The sequence below is a fragment of the Pan troglodytes genome, chromosome 1 (genome assembly GCF_028858775.2).
Source record: "Pan troglodytes isolate AG18354 chromosome 1, NHGRI_mPanTro3-v2.0_pri, whole genome shotgun sequence".
Lineage (NCBI taxonomy): Eukaryota > Metazoa > Chordata > Mammalia > Primates > Hominidae > Pan > Pan troglodytes.
Genome location: NC_072398.2, coordinates 73,478,427 through 73,495,016, shown reverse-complemented (window position 1 = coordinate 73,495,016; position 16,590 = coordinate 73,478,427). Strand labels below are relative to the sequence as shown.

Genomic DNA, 16,590 nt, shown 5'->3' with positions numbered 1-16,590 from the left:
AGAAGATTATAATGGAATCAGGGCTCCTCCCCACTTGCTTTTAACTACAGTTAGTGCTTCTGTAATCATTATAATAATGATGTTTTGCATTTATATAGCACTATTCATTCTTCTTAGGAGCTCAGAATGCTTTACAAACATTATCTCATTAAATCCTCTTGACATCCCTGCGAGGCAGGTAATGACAAGAGAGATTGTCCCTGAGGTACAAGGCTCTCTCAGGGGCCAGCACAGTGGTGAGATGAGCTGCCCATCATCCCAGACCAAGTCCCCACAGGGCTGGAAATAGAGCACTGGTCTGCAGGATGCTTGACAGAACCTCACGTGAGGAACAGCATCTCCTAGGGAATGTGAGAAGTAACTTTGTTCCCCACATGTCCTGGCACAGCTTCCAGAGGCTCATGTAATAGGAAACAATGCCTGGGTCCTCCCATCTGGAAACTGCTTTTGGATACTGTGGATAGAGGGAGCATTCAGTGAATATTGCTGAATGCATGAATGCTAGTTTAGTCTCAAGATTTCCAGCTGCACTTGGTTGTGCTAAAAGTTCAAATTGTACCCAAGAGCTGAATTTTCAGAGGCTTTCCTTTACTTTTCAGACACTGGGGCTTGTCTATACCTGCTGATGGTTTTAGATGGAGGAAGAGGCCTATTGGTTTGGAATATTCTGGTAAAAACCTTGCTGAGGGGTGTATTGGAAATGTGGGGGCATGGGGGCCCTAGTTAGCTGGACCAGTCATGTAAATTAGCATTGATCCATTCACCTCCAAGCATTTGGCCAGGCCCAAAAGAAAAACAGATGGCAGTTAGGGAAGAATGAATTTTAATAAAAATGGAAACTACTGACTTTTCTGCAGTAACATTATTCCTCTAGGCTCATTTCCATTGTTCTCTGTCATCACTAGAGAACAGAGAAGGGTTAGTGAAAATTGAACAGACCTCTGCGCCAGCTAGGGTCTTTAAATCCAGCTTCTCAAGAAGTTCACAAGAAATCAGATAATCTTAGATTATCTTTCCTGGACCTCACCTTTATCATCAACAAATAATTCTTTCAGGCCACTACACACAGGGCATGTTCCTGAGAATGCCGAGAACAATATAAGGCAGTAAGGCAAGGGACCGTCCTTGCATTAGTCAAACAGGATGTGTACTCAAGAACAACAGTAACAGTCTCCAGAAATCAGTGTATGAACTTCCCTCAGAAAGTAAAGATCACCATGCAAATGCGAGGTGTTTTCCCACCGGTGATTCAACTGTAGACCTCATTTAGTCCAATTCTCTATTTCAGTTAAGTTTAACGATTATTTTTAGAGCATTTACCAAAACTAAAGGCCATACAGGTTAAATGATTTGATCAAGATCACTTCATTAGTTTTATCATTGAAAACATAATAACAAATCAACTCACCAAGATTAGAGGTGCTATTTTCCATGGGACACAAACAAAAGGAATATTAAATGCTGCAGGAATTCAGGCAATACAGTTATAGTTTTCAGCAAGCATGTTTTTGTTACCAAAGCCTTGGACGTGGGCATGGAATACATGCTTATGGAATGTACAATATGCTGTATAAACAGAAGGCATGCGTGAAATGGCATGGTGACTGGGAGAATCCAAATTCTAAAAGGTTATGAGTGTCTAAAACTGGAGAACCAAATGAATAGAGGTACATTTAGGAGAAGTATGCACTCTGCAGTTAGTTTCTAGAAGGACAGAATATGGGTCACATCTGACCCTGCTCCAGAGACTTTAGTCAAGTGTTGTGGGAAGGCACTCAAAGAGCCAAGGTCTAGGTAAGACTCCATTAGGTCAGGCACCCAGCCACTCAGTGGCATGTAAATCACTCTGCCACTCTAGAATCTCAAGTTCCCCAAGTCTTCACATTTTCTGGAATGCTCTAATGAATCTGTAAGCTCCATGAGGGCAGAAATCCAACGTATGCAGGAACCCCTCCCTCTTTGTTGAGCAGAGAGGAGATGCGTCCTTAAATCGAATGCACTCTTAGGTGGCTCCGGCTCTCCAGGAGCTAAAGGGCTTCCCCAAGGTCACACGTTCAGTGACGGAGAGGCAGGGTGGAGCCGCGGTCTCCAGACTCCATTCCAGCCTCTATGGGCCCCGGCTTGGGGGGGTCACCAATTTGCAGAGCTGAGGGAGAAGAGAGGAGGGAGGAAGGAGAGCAGGTGGGAGGGGAAGCTGTCCCCAGCTGCCAGATGGGAAGTGTCAGCTTGGCCTTGGCCACCTCGGGTCACCGCTCCTCCCTTTCGGGCACCCGGATTTGCCCACCGCGAAGAGCAGTGGCGGAGACATCGCAGCAACGCTAACGGGGCAGACCGCATAGGGGCCCTGAGAGGCACACACGCGCCTTCTGCTCACACCTCAGGCAGTCGGAGGGGCCCGGCGGAGCTGTGTTCGTGTTGTCATGGCAACGGAAGCAGACCATTAGAGCATTACGAGGAAATGAGAAGACTTGGGGTCTTGCGATCGCCGCCGAGTGACGGAGTAATTCGCAGATGCCACCGAGCGGTGGGGCGGCGCGGTTAATGGGGTCTCTGCTGGGCTAGTGTCCCGCATCAGCGGTAATGGGGTCGGCCCACCCGGAGGCAGCCCGGAGCAGCGTCGCCCCAGCAGGCTTATGCGGACCTGGCTAACTCCAGAGGCCGGCGGCTCCTTGCGGTGGGGAGAGGAGGACAGAGGGGCCAGGTGGAGCGGGGTCTGCAATCAGCCCAGGCTTTTCGTGAGACCCATCGGCGGGTTCCCTGCCACCAATATGCAGTCTCACAACCGTTTTCTGTCCCACTTGAAACCAGAAAATACACTTCCCAGATAGCAAGGAGGGGTGATTCGGATTCAACTCTTGCTGCAACTCGGGATGGAGGCAACCCCTCGGCGTGGGGATGCTGAGGCAGGCTAGGGGACTGGGGCTGGTTCTACAGGAGGGAGGAAAAGAGTGAGCCATATGATAGAGTAAAATCCCTTGCAGGACTTCCATTCGACTGCACGCCTACCTATCCTGGCATTCTGCATGTTTCCAGCATTTTAGGAAAGTGTCACAGTGGTTAATTAGCACAGACTCTGGAACTGGACTCGGGGATTGGAACCCCAGTTTTACCACTTGTATTAGCTGTGATCTTGAGCAGGTTACTTAACTCCCTTGTGTGTCAGAGAAGTTCTGCATTTGTACAATGGAGATAATAGTAATAGTACCTTAAAGAGGTGTTATGAGGTGTATATTTAGAATGATGCCTGGCATATAGTAAGAATTAACTATTTTTACTATTTAGCTATTACTCGTATTATCATTAGTATTATTAGTATCAGTCTGGATTTATGCAGTGAGATGTCCTATAAAATAAGAGGGTTGGAAGAAGTGATCTTCCATTGCAGTATGTGGAACAGTTCTGCAAACATAGTTTTGTATGTTACTCTTGGCTACCAATATCTATTTGATTTAAAGGTGATTTGGCTTAGCAGAAAGCAAGGCTTCTGTTTATGTCTATACATGAGATGCACCACCAGACACTGACTGTATTGAATTGAATGGCCCCACAGCTATAATACCCACAGGGTTTGCACGTAAAGATAGGGCCACCATGTACAGTTGAGTTGGTTGTATATCCTGCACAAAGGTGCCCAGCTGAGGGGTGAGTAGGAGCTGAACCCCAGCCCCTGCTTTACTCCTGAAGCTATGCTCCCTGGCGTAGTGCTATGTCTGCCTGGAGGAAGGAGCGCATTTAAAAAATTTTCAACAACTTACCTTACGGGCTTTCAGTAGCCTTGTGATCTTTGGGAAGGTCACAGCAAAACGAAAACAATGAGAAACCCAAAAAGCAAAAAACAGAAAACAAAGCATGACATTTAGTCAGATGCAGATCCTGAATTTAAGACTTACGCTACAGAGGAACTCCTGAGTTTGTTTGTGGTCTTGAGTGAAAAAAAAATTTGCATTTCCTCTGACAGTTCCTCATTCTCTTTCCTCTACCTTTTGCAGCATTTGTTTAGATAAACTTTGCTGAGGAGATCAAATCACTTTGCTTATAACAGAAATGATATTGTAGTTTCAACATATTTATACAGATTTATATGTGTGCCGAAATATGTCTACATGTGTAGAAACATGAAGGTACAGAAATGCCTTTATCTTCTGTTTGTGTTTAGCTGACTTTGATAGTCCAGTAGCTATACCTCTCAGAGGAATCTGGTAAAAACCGCCACATCCTGCACTTGCTCTGCAGCGGGTAGAGTTTGGGTAAGGTCACTTGGCCAGTTCTTACTCAGAGATGCGGCCCTGAGGCGCTGAAAAAGCCGAAACCCTTGCCTTTGAGGTTGACCATGGCCACTATTACACAAAACTTAGTCTTTCAATTTGATATATGTTTGCATGTCTTTGGGGGACTTAGTGTGTGATCCACAGACTTCTAGTCATCATGGCAGAAGAGAAAGGTGAATGGGCCTAAACTTAAGAGGCCTGAGTTCCAGTTCTGGATTTGTAATATTAAAATCTGCACAATTTTGATAAACACTTAGCCACTCAAGTTTGAGTTCCTTGATTTGAAAATAGGGATAATTATACTCATGAATATTTATGGAGATAAAATGCTAAAAGCCATGTGAGAATTATGAAAACGCTATATACAGTCAAGAAACAGATTCAACTAAGAGTCATTGAGAACCTGTTGTGTGCCAGGGCCTGAGCTAAGCAATACCTAGAGAGAAATCGCTCCCCTCTCCACTCACTTATGATCTGTAAGATGAGGAGGTTGTATTATACTATCTCTATAGTTTATTTCAGCTTTAGGGCTTTTAAAACTCTACTCCTACCTAATAGAATAATCATATAATTTTACAGCTTGGAAGGACTCCATCTTGGGAGGAAGAATGAACATACTTGCAAAACACACGTGAACAATTTAAAGAAAAGCCATGAAGAAATGCAACAGTAAGGAAGGTATCTTCAGAGGACACACTTGGCCCCACTGTTGGCCTGCCCCAGCACCCCACTGTATAGAGCAGGGAGATCAAAAACCATCTGGGGAGACTTAGCATGCAGAAGAGGAAGGATGTCAACCAGACTCTCCTCTGAGTGGGTTTGGAAAGTATGTGGATCTGCTTTAAATTGATAATATAAATATTTGTTCTCCAGGCTCCTGCCAAGACAATGTATCTTCCAACTACTTGCTGCCTGACTCTAATCAAAGGACCAAAGGCAAAAAAAAAAAAAAAAGAAAAAATAGCGTTCCTGTAATTGTCAAAAGGACATGCGATCTACTCATTCCTCTCTATATCACACTGGTCCTCAAATTGCATCAGAGCTTGTTAAAATACAGATTCCCTGGCTCCATTCCCAGAGTTTCTGATTCTATAGGCCTGAGTTGAGCTAAAAAAATGTGTATATCTAGTAAGTTCCCAGGTGATAGTGATATTGCAAGTTCAGGACTACTACACTGTGAGAACAGCTGGTCTGACTAACATCAAGTTTATCAACAGGTCAAGCCTAAAACAAACAGATGCATACTTGTAGCACATTGTTCTGATCCCTCAGTAGAAGCAGGGTGTCTTGAATTTATGGACACTGCACTGTGTCCTTCTCTTGCATTGAGGAATAATACAAATAATGGCCTTAAGAAATGACTGGCATCTTCACTCTTGTGAAGTTGTTGAGGATGCAGATTCCCACATCTCTCAATGTCCTTTTATTAGTATCCAAGAAAGAAATCTCTATCAGTTATTAGAAGGAGGAAGAAGTGCTCATTTTATCCCCAGAATGATTGGGATGCTTTCTTCTTTCAGGTTACATGACTTCATTTGCTTCATTAGCTTCCTAGAAAGCTCTGAGACCAACGAACAGCTCATTTCCAATAAATGGGGAGAAACTTATGGCACATATTTGAGGGTACTAATTTTCCCTGTCATATATTTTTATTCAACTTATTTTTTCTTTGTCTTCTTCTCCTTTGTAAGTTTTCCCAAATCTTTCCTAGAATAAAGGAGGAAAAAATAAATACATACATAATAAAATAAGGAAATGGTGAAAATTACGTGTGCTAGTTCTGAGGGGACAAGAAATAACCGAGTAATAGAAGTTGGTGTCAGTAAACGTGTATTGTCTGTTTTAGTGTGGTGGGTAACAAAAGTGATTTACCCAAGGTCCACCAGCTATGTGCTGTAGACCTGGCACTAAAGTATAAATCCTCTTGCTCCAGTGACAGAGACCTTTTTTTCTAGTCTTTCCTGCTTCCCATACATAAAGCATTGAGATAACTGGGCTCCTGCCTCAGTGTTTGGTGTCAAGTTATCCAACCTGAGAAATCAATAAAGTGAGTTTGCTTCAAGCCCAGGCATTCCTCCTCCCAAAGGAAATAGTAAGGGGTCAGTAAGAATTGACAAAAACTTGAAAAGATGGCCTGAATCATTAATAGAGAAATTTTTTCAAGTTGGGAGGGGACTAATCCTTCCTCCTACTTCTCAGCAGTCACTGTAGCAATTACTGAATGGACACTAGCAGGAGCAAGAAGTGTTAGGTTTTTATAGGATGCTAAAAATGATGCTTTGATGAATTCTCACTAAAAATCACAAGGGTGATGAAGAGTGATGCTAGTGGTTAAGTAATAGCCATTGCTCACATACCCCACGTCTTTGGGGTTAAATCAGGGGTACTGGCTGCTTGGCAGTCTGTGTGGATCACTCTAGGCTTAGCATCTGTGAGTGGTAAGGTATGGGTAACCCTCTCACCAACCCAGTGCTCCTTTACCCCTTCTGGGAGGCCTGGAGGGGGCAGGTCAGCCCTTCCTCTGGCCTCTCACTGCCTCTTGTGTGCTGCACTCACCACGTCACCCTGAAGTTATCTATCCCCTGTCCATGTGGCTAGACTGCAGGCTCCTTCAGGAGACAGCCTGAGAAACGATTCCAGCTTGGTCAACACAGAGAAGGGAGTCCCTTTTATTTTCAGTATTTTATTTTCAAGTAAATAGATCAAAAAGTTTTTAACCCTTGCTGTGGGAGCACACCAGTGCTCCCACCATAAAGACCCATCAGACTCTGATCAGCTTTTACTTTCTTAGTTGGAAAAGCCAAACTGAAGGAGTGAGGGGGTGGGAAGATGAGGACAGTGGCAGCTTTTCCCCTTCCCCGCTCCCCTCTTCTAATGAATTCTTCAAGCAGCATCCAGAGGAGGAGATGGGCCAAGGCAGGCCCACGCTGCTAGCCAGCTACATTAATCACACTCCATCCCTTCAGCCCAGCGGAGATGGATGGCCCCTCAGCAGGCCAGTGTTCAGGTGCAGTTCTAATAATAGGCTTCATTCAGCACTTCTTGACTCTCACAGTAGCTCCCTTCTCTCCCCGACAACTGACCAGCCCCATGAAGTAAGTTAGATCAAAGACCTCAAAAGGCATGAAGTTCCAAGGAACTCCGGGTTGGAAATGTAGGCCTGGTCTCAGCCTTCCTTTCACAGTTGGGAAGACTCGGGCCAAGGAAGGTCACCCAAGGTCACAGTGGGAAGGCTGGGCAGCATAAAGAAAAGCTCACTTCCTTGCCCGATGCTATCTTGCTGCCCAGAGAGAAGGAAAGGGAAGCAGAGACAGACTGGCTGACTCCATGGAGCTCCAGTTTTTTGAGAATCTATCTTTATGCCATCCTCTCTCCTCCTCTCCTTTTGTTTAAATTCCATTTGCCCTTCAAGAACCAGTCTGTTTTGTGTACAACTGATGGATTGATTCTGTTATTGGTAGGGCTTTCAAAGGCAGCTCTTGTGCACCTCCCATTTATGTGCGACAGTCCCTGGGTCCCTAGCGCCCTCATTCTGTCACCCTTTGCCGCAGCGCTAACCAGGGCAACATGACCACCTATGATAGAAATCATACCTGTAAGTGCCTAGGGGAAGAATGGCCAGAGAAACACAAGATGTAGCTCTTGGAGTTTATATCCTAGAGGAGAGGAGGAAGCATACACAAATGGAACACCCAAAGAAGCATCTGACAAAGTATAATTAATGAATTGGCTTGAAGCTCATCTTTTTCCTCTCTCCAGGGTACCAAAGGGAGAAAGTGTAGGCAAAAGATGGAATGACAAAATGGTGGGCAGCATAGGGAAGGATGATGACTCATTCTCACATCAGGCAGCCAGGCTGCACATCATAAAGATTTATCAATAGATAAATTGTCAATCCAATAAAAACCATAGACTTTGGAGTCAGAAAGACCTTGGTTTGAATTCCAGCTCTTCCATGTATTCACTATCTGGCCTCAGGAAAGTTATTTAACCTTTCCAAAAATTTCAATTTTCTTATCTGCAAAATGGTTATACCTATCTCACTGTTGAGAGGTTTGTATGACTCAAGGAGGTCAATGTCTAGCACTGTGCCTGGGTCAATATTGGCACTTTAAAACTGCCAGTGCATGTATACACTTACTTAGTCATTTAACACATATATAATGAGCACCTATCATGTACTAGACATTGTACTAAGCCTGGCATACATCAAGGGTGAACAAAAAAGACAGTGACCTTGTCCTCATGAACATAGCATTGTGGCCAGTGAAATAGATAAGCACATTGACAATTATAATTCAGTCTGTTAAATGCCAGGATGAAGGAAGCACAGGTAGGGCCACAGGAGACCAGAAAAGACATCCCTGTTTCATTCTTAAAATTTCTTTTCCCATCACCTTAGTCACTTGCATTATTTTTTCTCCTTCCTTCTTTTTAAAGATTATCTGGCCAATTGATTTTTTTCCCTTATGCTGATAAATCTTTACTGCTGTAAGGAATTGCTGGTCATCTCATCTGCCCAGCCAGCAAGCATGACAGCTTTCTCATCTTTCAGAGTTTCTTTCCTCCCTGCCTGGTTGTCCTCACAATTCTTCAAAAGCAGGCTTAACCCCTTGGTGGCTCTCTGCTGTTTGGTCTGTCTATCTATCAGAAGAGCTGGCGAGAGAGATTTAGTGTTGGGAAGGGTTAGGCAAAGCTCTGGATTGAAAAATCCTGATACAAAGCTGAGGGAAAGAAAAGGCAGAAGCCATTTGCGCACTCTTTCCTTCATCCACTCTTTCATTCTTAAACGGACAATAATTTATTTGATGTAGGCTGCGATTTATTTTATGACTTACAGGACTGGAAATTTTGGGCCAATAAAAATTTGTCAGACTATTCAGACCTGTCATCTTCTGCGTGCCTTCTTCAGGCACCAAGGTTTCCTTAACTACCCAGATAAGTCTTCCAGATGACTGTGGGGCCCTCTGTCAAGGGAATAATTCTGTTTTCTACTGGGCCGCCAAGCAGGGCTCAGTGGGCTGGCTGGGACTTACAAGGACAGATGCTGGGCCTCAAAGAAGCCAGACTCTGGACAGAGAATAATGTAAATAAAATGCAAAATATGATTGACTGAGTTGGCACAGTATTCCTTTAAGCTTGCAGGGAAGTGAGGTGGCAAGAAGTAGTTGAAAGAGAACTAGACGTAAATTAAGGATCCTGACACTCTAAATTTGTCACAAATCCGTTTACATGATTTTTGGAAAGTACTTTAACCTCTCTGTGCCTTTACTTTCACATCTGTAAAGTGAAGGGGTTTCCTAGGATCCCTAGGAATGCCTACAGGCTGGCAGAATTCCTGAACATGACTTATGGATGGGCTGCAGACCCTTGTCCAGAGCAGCTCTGTTGATGCTCTGCCCAGGACCCCCCACCGACCCCCACAGCTTCTGTGAGCCTTTGCCTCTCTGTGCCCAGTTATCCTCTGAGGATAGCCCTCGACCACTGGAGCAGCTTGGGGTTTGCATTCCACCATCCCTTCTCCTTCTGGCTTTGAACCAATGCCTGATAGATGGGGGAGTGTGAAAGCCCAGCAATATGGGGTCAAGTCTGAAGAAGCTTTGAGATGCCCAGTGCACTCCAGGGCTCCCCTGCAGGATCAAGCTGAGACTAGGATTTTGCCTGAAATGTTGCCTTTGCTTGGCTCCTTTCCTTCCTTGTCCTGCTTCACTTCCTCCCTTACTAGGCTCTCCTGAGCCACTTTCACATGGGTCTTTGTCCTGCGGTCTGCCTCTGGAGACTCCAAACTGTGACAGCTTTCAAATCCAGAAAGTTGGTAGAGTTTGTTCTGTTAACAAAACATCCATCTATCCCATTTCTTTCTATTTCTTCTTTCTTTATCTCCAGTGTTTATGAATTTGTGGCCCATATGTTTCCTTTGCCAATGGTGGACAATTGTTGAGACTGAGTCATCTTGAGACTAGAGGTCAGATGACAAGCTTGCAAGTGGCTCAAGTAGGAAGGACATTTCATGCCAGATGAAGGTTCTCTCCTTTAATTCATAGAAGCCCAAATGGAATCCCTGGCACTACAGTCCTGCTAAGCATTTGTGCAACCCAAGAGTCAACATGCAAGTTTGTGACTACAGCATCCATGGAGGTCTAATAGAGTGGGTACCTCTTGGAGAAAGGTAAAGATTGGAAACATTTCCCCAAATTCTGAGTAATCACAGAACTCAGTCCTCCTCTAAGGCAGCTCTGCTTTCCTGACCTATATTGTACTGGCTTGTAGCTACATCTTATCTTCCAGGTAAGACCATATGCTCTTCAAGGACATACTCCTCATCTGATGAATCCTTTCTGCACCAAACACAATACCTTACAGTGGTCAGGACTCAGTCAACATTATGTCTGAAAGGATCAAAATGAACGTGAAGAGCAGTATGCCAGAGGGAAGGGCCAACAGTGATGGAGTTAAGCTCAACTAGGTTCAAACCTAGCTCTGTCCCTTCTCTGTTAGGCAAGCTGGTTGGTATATACTTATTCAGTCTCTTTGCATCTCAGCTTTCTCATCTGTAAAATGGAGATGTACTATTTCATGAGGCTTTCCTGAATATTAACGATGTAGTATACTTAAAGGAATTATGAAAGTTTCTATCTTACTGCAGCTGCTTAACTGATGTACAGGTTGTCTCTGAGCTTAGTCAGTTCTGTGGTCAGAGAAGGGACAGCAGAGGCTTTCTGACCTACAGCCACTGTGCCTCACTAGGAAGAGGCAAGGAGCTTTGCTGTCTATACAAGTTCTCCCCTAGATTGCAGCTCACCCTGGAAGTACTACAGGCTTTTAGAAGCCTTTGTCATTCCTATTTTCAAGAATTCTTCTGAAGGCTTATTACTCCCTAACAAGTGAATCCAATCAGTAAAATTTCTGGTAATACACATTCTACGGAAATTTAATATATAGTAAAGTGGCACTACAACTCAATGGGAAAGGGATACATAGCTTAGAAGATGTTAAGAAAACAAGAAAATTTCACAAACTTATCTGCCTTTTACATTTGCTGAAGATATCTTTCTGGAAAAACACCAAACTGGATTCCTTTAAATGCACATCACATACAAAAGTAAAATTATGGACAGATTAAAGAAGTAAATGCAATGGTAAGTAGAAGGTTGAAAGAAGAAAATGTAAGAGAATAACTTTTTGACCTTGGGACAGGCAAGGATTTATTAAACACAACTTTGAAAGCATAAGATATAGGCAAAAGGTTGGATTTTACTAATTGAAAATTAAGGATTTATGGACAGTGTGGATAAAACTGAAAGATGATATTGGGAAAAAGTAGTTGTAATGTCTAAAACTGACAAGGGATTGAGATATAGCATGTTCAAGGAGCTTCTGTAAATCAACAACAAAAAAGCAGCAACACTTAACAGAAAAAAATGGGCAAGAATAGGAGATTAAGAGGAAATCAAACCCCAAAGCCTTATAAGTTTGAGAAGAGATGTTCAAATTTATTGGTAATCAGAAATGTGCAAAGTAAAACAGCAAGACACCAATTTTAACCTGCGGGAGTATCAAAAATTAGAAAGCTGGTTGCTGCCAGGCAGGGATGTGGACTATAGAAACCCCCAGACCTGCAGGCAGGAGTGCAGCCCTCAGTCAACTTGAGTGCACACAAGCAGGAAGCCAAAAATTCTGATCCTGGGCAAATATCCCAAGAAACTGTCCTTCCACAGGCCCATAAGATGCACAAAAGGGACTACTCCTCACAGCATTGTTTGTTGAGAAGTGTGGTAGTGGTTCTCTGAGTGTCTGTCCCTGGGGCATGGATAAGCCAGGCATGGCATGTGCACATCATGGAGCACTTTGCAGCAGAAAGGAGCTAAATACTGGATGCACAAATACTGACACAGATGGAGCTTTCAAACATAGTGGGAAGAAGAGAAAGAAGGAAGTTGAATGACATCTGTAACCCAGTTTGACTTATATAAATATTAAATACAAATCAATAACCAATAATTTTCAAGAATGTATACATACATACATCAAGCACATGAGAATGCTTGCCTATCAGGGTAAGAGCATGGGAGCAGGGACTGAAGATAAACAGCAATAAATCAATAAAAAGAAGAAAAAAATATTGAGGTTGGGGTCCATGTTTTCTCTCATTCTTCAGTGGCTGCTGAGATCAAAGTGACTTGGGAGATCGATCTTTCTGACAGTCTGTTGCAGAGACTAGAGGGTTTTATAAAATGGTAGCTGGACATAGTAGTGGTGTCATCTGAGGTGATATCCAAGGTGTCATCCTTAGGGGGCACCTTGCAGATGCCCCTGCACTCTTGGACTTGGTTTTGACTTTGCAGGGCTAGAGACAAGCTGTCATTGGCCATGAGACCCTGGGGACCCACCTGTGCTGAGATGCATGTGAGACAGGTAGATGTCAGAAGGCCAACTGATAAGTTACAATAAGAAGTAATTGTCATACAACCAGAGCACTAAAAGCTGCCTGATTAGTGCATTCTCTTCTTGTAGTCAAACTACATAGGAAGCCAAATCATAATCAGAAGGACAAGAACAGAGATGAAGCAAAAGAAATTTAGATGATCTTATAAAAAGCCACTCAACTGAGACAGTTTGAGGGATGGTCCCAGGACACAAATAGTCTTGCTAATAATGGGCATGTGATATTGGAATTACATACATGTTGGAGTTTGGGCACATAAAAAACATCTAATTAAATACAACTAATTAGAAAGAAAGATAGGATGAAGATTGGGGCCTAAACAATTTTGAACATAAGCAGAAACCTGATTCAAGACAGATAATATAACCAGCCACCTCAGGAAAAATATATCTCAGAACAAATCTTCCCTGGTCCTGCAGACTGTAAGGAATAAATGAATAAATGCAAGAAAGCCTTCTCACACATGGGAATGTTGAGTTTTACCTAAGACCCATGATCCTGGAAAACAGAGAAGGTTAAGAAATAACCCCCCTCCTTTTGTTCTGGGAAATGGCTTACTACGAAGAACCACTGTTACCCTGTGACTTAGCTAAGACTCATGGATGCCCCTTTGTTTACCCATGGCAAGGCCAGACTCAGACTCTCCAAATTCCCATGCATTGCTTCATGAAGGATTAGCTAAACAGCTCTTCATTCCTGGCCAATTGAAACAAAAATGCTTGCTAACCAAACTTTAGTTAAGCTTCTCTTCTGCTCCCAGTTATCTGAACTTTGGTGAGCATACAACTCCCCTTTAACAGCCCCTCCTGGGAAGCAGCTGGCCTCAGGGTCAAACACTCTGATCTATTAGCCCATCATGGCAGACTTTCACCCCATCTCCCCACACCTGGTTCTTTCCAGCCTTGTTTACTCCTCCCTATAAAGGAAAGTTATTTTTGCCTGTCCCTTGAGATGCTTGCAGATCTTATGGTCACTGCAGTCCCACTATTGCAATAGCTCCTTTTATCCCTTGCAACCATTCTTTCTAATAAAACCTCTCCTTACTAAGTCCAGAAATGTTCTTCGATTTGACACACATCATAGACCATGCCCTCTAACTTCTCTGACACTCCTGGAGGAGATGCCACCACTGCAGTAAGAGAGAAGGGGAGAGAAAGAATACATTCTGTAGGGCCCACTATGCATTCATGCCACAGTAGAGTTTTTTACTAATGTAAATAATATTACATGGCTTGATTACTGAGCCAGTTTGGTGTGCCCTGTTGGCAGGGAAATCTAACCTGTCCGGATACTGTTGCCTACCTTCTACTTTAAAGGTAACCTCTTGATGTTTCTGTGAAAAATTCTTTCCTCCCCCTTGCCCTTTGCTTGGTTCTTCACTGATATATATTCTTTAAAAACCTTAAACAATTGCAGGCTAATTTAACCCGTTCCTTCATTTGGGAAGAAAGCCACAAAGCTTTTGATCACTGGAGGCTTGTGTTCATCTGGGAATCGCTCTTTATTTTATCACATCAGGGAAATGATGTCCACCCAGGTCCCTTCTCTACAAATGTTTATTTTTTTATTTTTCTAGGCACCTATCCTGGTCTCCATTTCCTTCGTTTCTACTCTTTTTTTTAAAGACATGGGGTCTTGCTCTGTTGCCCAGCCTGGAGTGCAGCGGTATAATCATGGTTCACTGCAGTCTCAAACTACTGGACTCAATCAACCCTCCTGTCTCAGCCTCCCAAGTAGCTGGGACTACAGGCACTCGCCACCATGCCTGGCTAAGTTTTTAAAATTTTTAAAGAGATGGGGTCTTGCTATGTTGCTCAGGCTGTTCTGCAACTCCTGGCCTCAAGCAATCCACCCTCCTTGGCTTCTCAAAGTGCTGGGATTACAGGCATGAGCCACTATGCCTGGCCATTTCTGCTCTCTCTTGATCTCCATCTCTTTCTTTTCCCTCATGTTGACCCACTGAGAAATTAATTAATGTGTTCACTAGCTAAACATGTGCCTATGGAACACTGACTATATATCCAGGGTTATTCTAGGCACTGGAAACTCACAGACGCATAGTCTCTACCATCAAGAAGCTCACAAAGAGCAAAGGAAACAGACCTATAAAGTAATATAGCACGACATGATTAATCCTGTAATGGAGATATAAAAGAAAAATAAAGTGCTGTAGACCGAATGTAAATCAATGGGTGGAAAAACAAAGAACAGACAAGTAACAGTTGAAAATGTTTCCTTTTTTTAATCAAATACTCAATCTCCTTCCAGGCTGGTTAGATGACACGTGGCTTAGAGTTCACAGACTGGAATATAAGGATTTTAATCTTTTAGGTACCTGCCACAGAGTCCTTTCTAGGAAGCAGTATGATAAACCCTGTCTTGATTTTGGAGAAGCAGCCCACAGGTTGGGTTTTTGGGGGAGCACTGGCCTGGATTCCCTTGCCCTTGCCTTTCCACAGTCACTCAGAGCACCTCCTCTGTTAATCTCAGAGGTTACAGAGATGTGAGTGGGCCCTATCCCACCCCTAGGTTTCTCCTACACTGCCTGGGGCTAAAAGGTGTTCCAGCAACGGTAGCCCTCAAAGCTCTCAATGACCCGTGTGGTTTTGCTGGGGAGATCTGAGTCTCTTTCTTGCAAAGGCAGCCCCTTGTCTTTGCATATCTGGTGAACTTTATAGGAATTCCTCTTGTTGCAGAGGAAATTCAGGTTGTGGGCAATGACCTTCTATTTCAGAAATGCCCTGCAGGGACAGGCATCAGTCAATGGGTCAGGCATCCGCTCTGTTATTGAAAGGCTGGGCCCACAGGCAGTGCTAAACACTGGGATTTTTCTTCCCCCTGAGAACTTGATAGATTTTTATTTCTATTACCCAAAACCCTCCACTTTTCTTCACATATAAAATAATGCAGCAGTTTTACAAATGAAATAAGGACCTTCTAACCTTGACAAACGTATCCTTAATCTTTCTGTTATGTCTTTAAAATCCCAAACCACTTACGAGATGAGAGAAAGGCTGGGAAAGAGAAGAAAATCATACTGTGGGAATGTAAACTCCTCCAAGTTTTCTGAAGATATGTTGACTTTCTTTAATATTCTTTTTCCATTAGTGAACTTGATTCCAATCATTTACTCAACAAATATTCAAATGTTTTTCATGTGTCTGGCATTGTGCTAGGTGCTGGGGTAGGAACACAGCCCCCCTTTCCCTCAAGGTATCTACAGTTAAGAGGGAATGAAGGTCTATGGTTTCAACACAGCACCTGGTACCTTGAAAGACCTTAAAAAATGTTTGATAAATGAATGGATGAATCATTACCTTGTGACTAGTGGTTTTTGGTCCAGATCCCTAAAGCTGTATGTTTAGGAGAGTTAGAAAGCAGTGAAAGGTTGCCAGGAGAGACTTTGCAGGGTCTCCTCTGGATATTCTGTAAGCAGAGCTATCTTTCTAGAAGGGTGCTACAGGGCAAAGACATAATCTCTCTAAATTCCTGTGATTCTCTCTAGGCTTCTGAGTCTCTGTAGCTAGGTCCTATTTTGCTAGCCAGGGCCCAAATCCTTCCCACAGTGCATCCTGGTTCTAATGGTAAAGGCTCCTTGTCCAAATCTGGGGTATTTTGTGAGCCAGTCAACATCACATTGGTAGCTTTAAATTGGCCATGTTGGGAGCATTTACACCTTGGGAACTGGCAAATCCTACAAGTTAGCACCCATATCCCCCACCATCAACCCCACCCCATCCCACCCCAGAGCCAGTTTATCAGCATTCCCTGCCTGGTTCTTCTGGCCTGCAGCTAATCTCACTGGCATGATTGGAGCCTGCCCTCTGTAGCCTGGCTGCTCCTCCTGCCCTCTGATTCCAGAGGACCTGTTGCTCT

General features: G+C 43.6%; 1 protein-coding gene and 1 long non-coding RNA gene across 3 annotated transcripts in view; one reads left to right on the top strand and one right to left on the bottom strand.

The window, feature by feature from the left end:
* TNR (tenascin R) overlaps window positions 1-16,590 on the bottom strand; it is a 430,161-nt gene that overhangs the window by 283,010 nt on the left and 130,561 nt on the right. Inside the window, exon 1 of one of the 2 annotated variants that reach the window (XM_063795257.1) lies at window positions 1,409-1,727. The exons of the other annotated variant lie outside the window; for it this stretch is intronic. The gene's annotated coding sequence lies outside the window, so the exon portion shown is untranslated. Of the gene's footprint in view, window positions 1-1,408; window positions 1,728-16,590 lie in introns of those variants that run through there. 2 annotated transcript variants of the gene reach the window in all.
* On the top strand, window positions 1,706-5,875 carry LOC107969331 (uncharacterized). The gene is made up of 3 exons (XR_001711114.3): window positions 1,706-1,794; window positions 4,848-5,094; window positions 5,789-5,875. It is a non-coding gene; the product is annotated as an uncharacterized LOC107969331 (long non-coding RNA).